Genomic DNA, 7,023 nt, shown 5'->3' with positions numbered 1-7,023 from the left:
TTTAGCCTTTTTTTTTTTTTTTTGAGACAGAGTCTTCCTATGTCACCCTTGGTAGAGTGCTGTGCTGTCACAGCTCACAGAAACCTCAAACTGTTGGTCTTAAATGATTCTCTTGCCTCAGCCTCCCAAGGAGCTGGGACTATAGGTGCCCACCACAAGGCTTGGCTATTTTTTGGTTGCACTTGTCATTGTTGTTTTGGAGGCCCAGGCTGGATTCGAACCCACCAGCACTGGCGTATGTGGCTGGCGCCTTAGCTGCTGTGCTATAGGCACCAGACCCTATTCTTTCTCTTGGATGTCTGCCTTGCTCTGCCCCACCTAGTAGCTTTAGGACTAAATTGTTTAGAAAAGGTAAAGAAGGGAAGAGGGTTTATATTTTTTGAAAATTAAATTATATAATAGCATTTCTACTCTAGACTACGTTTACAGTCAGTACTTCGGGTCTGGAATTGGGGTTGGGGAGAAAGGGGCCGCAGGTGTCAGTGTTGGAGCCATCAGAGGAGCAGAGTGTATTGTTGCTCTACAGAGGCCACATAGGCTGGGTGATCTCAGCAGAGGTGATCTCAGCTCAGCAGAACACGCTGTGATCTTCTTAGAACATAGGAGGTTTGTGAGTTGCTGCCACAAAGCCCTGTCCTCAGCCTCCCAGCCTCCTATCCTCCTGGGAGGCTGCCTTGTACCATGAACCTTGGAACATCTGGTCTCTTAACTTTCTAATAGAAGGCTTTGTATGTGAATATACAACTCCAGATGGCAGTACAGGGCTCATTCAGACCTGCCAGGGTCTGTCCAGCAGCACCCAATATGTAGTGGTTATTTAGGATAACAGTGGCTGCATCGTTGTTGGGTATCCTTTAAAAAGTTTTACCAGAAGATCAGACACAGTGGCTCACATCTGTAATCCCAGGATTTTGGGATGTTGAGGTGGTAGGATTGCTACAAAAAGGACAAATTAGAAGGGTGTGGCACACTCTTGTAGTTCCTGCTACTTTGGAGTCTGAGGTGGGTGGATTGCTTGAGTCTAGGAGTTCCAAGCTAGGGACTTTTAAAACTTGGGAATTTTTTTTTTTTTTTTTTGAGACAGAGCCTCCAGCTGTCGCCCTGGATAGAGTGCCGTGGCATCACAGCTTACAGCAACCTCCAACTCCTGGACTCAAGTGATTCTCCTGCCTCGTGCCTCCCAAGTAGCTGGGATTATAGGTACATGCAGCAACGCCCAGCTATTTTTTTCTTTCTTTCTTTTTTTTTTTTTTGGTTGTAGTCATCATTGTTGTTTGGTGGGCCCGGGCTGGATTCAAACTTGCCAGCTCAAGTATATGTGGCTGGCGCCTTAGCCGCTTGAGCCACAGGCACCGAGCCAGAGTTCCAGGCTATTGTGAGCTATTATTATTCCATTGCACTCTAGCAGTGGATGGCAGAATGAGACTCTATCTTTAAAAAAATTTTTTGTTGTTGTTGGGCACTTGGGTTGATTCCACATCTTGGCAATAGTGAATTTCACTGTAATAAACATTGCAGTATAAATGTCCTTAAGGTAAAATGACTTTTTTTTTCTGTTGGGTAGATCTCTAATAATGGGCTTAAAGGATCAAATGGAAGGTCTACTTTTAGCTAGCCTACTTTTGAGGATTCTCCATACTTCTTTCCAAAGAGTCTGTATTAGTTTGCAATCCCACTAACAGTGTAAAAGTGTTCCTCTCTCTCCACTTTGCCAGCATCTGCAGCTTTGAAACTTTACGATGTGGGTGGGCTATTCTCACTGGGGTTAGGTGACATCCCAAGTGGCTTTGATAGGCATTTATCTGAAGATTAAGGATGATGAGAATTTTTTCATATGTTTTTTGGTCATTTGTCTTCTTCAGGGAAGGTTTTGTTAATTTTTCTTGCCCATTAATAAATGGGAATGTTTGCTCTTTTCTTGGTGATTAGAGTTCTCTGTAGATTCTAATTATTTTGTCAGATTTGTAGCATGCAAATGTATTTTCCTATTCTGAAGGTTGTCTGTTTGCTTTAGTTGTTGTGCTTTTTCCTCTGCAGAAGCTTTTTAGTTTGATCATGTCTCATTTATTTATTTTTGGTGTTGCTACAATGGCTAAAGGGCTCTTTTTCATACAGTTTTTCCCAGGCCCAAGAGTTTTCCCCACACTTCCTTCTAGAGTTTTTATTGTTTCATGTCTTAAATTTAAATCTTTTATTCAGCAAGAGTCACTTTTTGTATGTGGTGAGAGGTACAGGTCCATGGATATACTTATTCAGCCATTAAAAAAGGATGGTGACTTTATTTATTTATTTATTTTGAGTCTCATTTTGTCACCCTCAGTAGAGTACCGTGGCGTCATACCTCGCAGCAACCTCAAACTCCTGGGCTCAAGGGATCCTCTTGCCTCAGCCTCCCATGTAGCTGAGACTACAGGTGCCTGCCATGATGCCCAGCTGTTTTTAGAGACGGGATCTTGCTCTAGCTTAGGGTGGTCTTGAACTCCTGAGCTCAGGCAATCTACCTGCCTAGGCCTCCCACAGGGCTGGGGTGACTTTAATGTGGATGGAGCTGAAGATCATTCTCCTTAGGAAAGTATCACAAGAATGGAAAAGCAAGTATCCTATGTACTCAGTACTAATATTATTTATTTATTATTTATGTATTTATTTTTGAGACAGAGTCTCATTTTGTTGCCCTCGGTAGAGTGCTATGATGTCACAGCTCACAGCAACCTCGAACTATTGAGCTTAAGTGCCCAGCTCCTGAGTACTCCCTCAGCCTCCCAAGTCGCTGGGACTACAGGCGCCCGCCATAATGTCCGGCTATTTTCTTGTTGCAGTTGTCATTGTTCTTCAGCTTGGCCTGGGCTGGGTTCAAACCCACCAACCTTGGTGCATGTGGCTGGTGCCGTAACCACTGTACTATGGGTGCTGAGCCATCAGTACTAATATTAAACCAGTAAAAAGCAACTACAGGCCGAGTGCGGTGGCTCATGCCCGTAATCCCAGCACTCTGGGAGGCCAAAACAGGTGGATCGCCTGAGCTCTCGAGTTTGAGACCATCTTGAGCCAGAGTGAGATTTTTTTTTTTTAAATCAGCTTTTTTTAAATTTTATTTATTTATTTATTTATTTAGAGACAGAGCCTCAAGCTGTTGCCCTGGGTATCACAGGCCCTGTGGCATCACAGCTCACAGCAACCTCCAACTCCTGGGCTTAAGCGATTCTCTTGCCTCAGCCTCCCAAGTAGCTGGGACCACAGGTACCTGCCACAATGCCTGGCTATTTTTTTTGTTGTAGCTGTCATTGTTGTTTGGTGGGCCTGGGCTGGATTCGAACCTGCCAGCTCAGGTGTATGTGGCTGGTGCCTTAGCCGCTTGAGCCACAGGCACCGAGCCCAGAGTGAGATCTTGTCTCTAAAAATAGCCGGGAGTTGTGGTGGGCGCCTGTTGGCCCAGCTACTCAGGAGCTGAGGCAAGAGAATCGCTTAAGCCCAGGAGTTGGAGGTTGCTGTGAACTGTGATGTCACAGCACTCTACCGAGGGCAATAAAATGAGCCTCTGTCTCTAAAACAAACCGGCCAAAAACTGCAAAAAAAAATAAAAAATAAAAATAAAAAAATAAAACAAACAAACAAACAAAAACAACTACAGTTCACAGGAAAGAAAACACAATTACATTCAAGTGAGGGGGGTTAGAAAGGAGAGGGGAGAGGGAAAGAAGGGAGGGATTGATAAATTCGCACCTAATGGGCATAAAGCAAGGGTATATAGCACACCCTTTGGTTGAAGGGCTCAACAACAACTTGTAATTTGGCTAACAAATGCAAACCATGTAACCTAATCCTTTGTACCCTTGAATTAAAAAAAATTTTTTTTACTATGCATTTTCAAATATATTAATATAAAATTTGTTTAAGTATTCCTCTACTTTTGAATATTAAGGTGATTTCCAATCATAAATAATTAGCTGATTTTTTGCCTTAAAACAAATTCCCCCCAGTGAATTTCCCTCCCCCTCCCCCGAGATAATGTTTTTCTCTGTCTCCTAGGCTGGAGGGCAGGGGCAGGATTATAGCTCAGTCTAAACTTAAACTCCTGGGCTCAAGTGATTCTCCTGCCACAGCCCCTCCCACCCACCCCCAGTAACTGGGACTATGGGCTTGTACCACGACACTCAGCTAATTAAAAACAAAATTATTATAGAGCCAGGGTCTTGCTATGTTGTTCAGGCTGGTCTTAAGCTCCTGGCCTGAAGTGATCCTCCTGCCTCGGTCTGCCCAAATGCTAGGATCACAGGCATAAGCTTCCCACTAGCCTCTGTGTGGAACTATTAGGTCAAAGAGTATAAATAATTTATTTATTTATATTTTTTAGCCTGGAGAGAGGACTAAGTATAAATAATCTCAAAGCTTTAGGTACCATTCACACATTCCCTTTCAGTTAAGGCTGTACTTTTCTGTACACTCCCACCGGCAATATACATAATGGACCAATGATACTATGTCTTTTGTATATTATCTTTGGTTTTAATCTCTGACAGTTTGATAGGCAAAATAGGGTTTTCATAATTTTTTAAACTTTCCATACCTTTTGTAAAACAGGCCTTTTCTTTCTTTTTTTGAGACAGAGTCTCACTCTGTTCCTCAGGATGAAGTGCCATGGCCTCAGCCTGGCTTACAGCAACCTCGAACTCCGGGGCTCAAGTGATCCTTCTGCTTCAGCCTCCTGAGTAGCAGGGATTACAGGAACCTGCCATGATGCCTGGCTGATTTTTCTATTTTCAGTAGGATGGGGTCTCACTTTGTTTAGGCTGGTCTGGAACTCCAGAGCTCAAGGGATTCTCTCGCCTCTAGCTCTGAGAGTGCTAAGTATTACAGTCATGAGCCACCATGCCAGGCCAAAACAGGCCATTTCTAAATCACTTCTATGTGACACAAACCCTCATGAGTGTGCACACACTCCCTTTTTGCTATCCTACAAACACAAATTAAAAACTCTTTAAATCTAAGCCGACTTTTCTTGGTGGCTACAGAGTCTTATCAGTCATGTATTCAATATAATTTGAAGCTGGGTTCATTTGGGAAGATAGCTAGAGAAAACATAATTCAAGAATTTCTTCTAAAGCAGAATTGCATCATAGAGCTTAGGTTATGGAAGCCCTGAGGGGTTTCATTCATTACTCAATCCACTTTCAGTCTCACCACGTGCCTTTCTTTGGGCAATGCCACCATCAAGCCTCACCACTCCTGAGACAGTCTATACCAGTGCAGATTGTTCCCCATACTCAGCCTGCTTTCCAAGGGCCCATTCTTATAACCAATTTATTTTGCTTAGTTGGCCCATCTCAACCACTTTTGAAGCGTCTCTTTTAATACTAATCCTACAGTGGAAGAAGATTTAGTTAAAATCCCAAAACAAGATTTACCAAACAATGCAAATCAGTTTATAAGACAGAAACTTTCTCCCTGGGCAGACCTTGTTTGATGGTCACTCATATTTTAAATTTTGAACAGTAAGTATACATCCAGAAACGATCAAATAATCCTCATATGACCTGTGTGATTTCATGGTTCTACAGTTATTTAATTTTCACATCTGCAATCACTTAAATCTATTCTGTGTGGAATTCTAGGACTAATCACTTCTCTAAGTGAAGTTATTGGAGGAAGACTTAGCGAAACACAAATCTTACCTTGTTTCACTTTTTTTGTTATGGTGGTAATATATATATAAGACATATCATTTTCCATATTAGCTATTTTTGAGAATACAATTCAGTACCATTAATTACATTGGCAGTGCTGTGCAACCATCACTATTATCTATTTCTAAAACTTGTTTGTTACACCAAATAGAAACTGTTACTAGAGCCCTACTTTGTACTTATCAAAATAATACATGCAGACAGTTAAAAGCCACAGTCTCCTTCCTGTCACTTTCTAACATCAGTCCAAGTCCAAAGAGCACCACTTCTACTTCTTATTATCTCTAGATAAGGTGTCCCCCTCATTAATCCATCAAGTGTCTGTTGACTTTGTTATGACACATTAAGGTTTAGCTCAATTCCACTTCATCCCCTTCCATACACACACACACACACACACACACACACACACACACACACACACACACACACATATATATAGAGAGAGTCTCACTATGTCGCCCTTGGTAGAGTGCTGTGACATCACAGCTCATAGCAACCTCCAACTCTTGGACTTAAGTGCTTCTCTTGCCTCAGCCTCCCAAGTAGCTGGGACTACAGGCATCGCCCGGCTAGTTTGAGCTGCATTGTTTGTAGGACATGTGGTTGACCGTTGTTTTGCAAGAGCATTGACTTGTCTCTATTGACCAATCTCGGCTGCTTAATCATAAGCATCTTTATCATTCCATTCACTTGGTTGCAGTAGACATCTGCTGTAATAAATTTATCAGTTTTCATGAAGCTGTGGTGGATAATACCAGTGCTGGGCCGCTAAGCAGACACCATTAGCTTTTTCTGAAAAATATTCAGTTTTGGACTGTGTTTCGGCACTCCATCTTTATCCAACCCTTGTGTGGAATGCTTGCAATTGTCAAAAGAATCCATTTCTCATGACATGCAACAATACAATGTAGAAATGGTTTGCCTTTAGGTCATGACAGCAAAGAAAGGCAGGTTTGAGGTGATTTCTCTTCTCTGATGCTTGTTTAATTCATACAGAACCCATCTATTCAGCCTCTTTACCTTGCAATTTGTTTCAAATGCTCCAATATTGTTGGACCAGTAATGTCAAACTTTGCTGCCATTTCACACATAGTCTGAGATGGATTCGCTTCCACTGCAGCTTTCAGCTCATTGTTATCCACCGTGGTCACAGGTCACCTACATGGCTTCATTTCTATTTAACATTGCCAGAAGGGAACTTCTCAAATTAGCCACGCCCTTCCCAAACACTTCATTGATATTTCTTTTCTTTTTTTTTTTTTTGTTCAAACACTTTGTCACCCTTGGCGAAGTGCCTTGGCGTCACAGCTCACAGCAACCTCAAACTCTTGGGCTC

The sequence above is a fragment of the Nycticebus coucang genome, chromosome 6, assembly GCF_027406575.1.
Source record: "Nycticebus coucang isolate mNycCou1 chromosome 6, mNycCou1.pri, whole genome shotgun sequence".
Taxonomy (NCBI): Eukaryota; Metazoa; Chordata; class Mammalia; order Primates; family Lorisidae; genus Nycticebus; species Nycticebus coucang.
Note: the sequence above shows the minus strand (reverse complement) of the source record.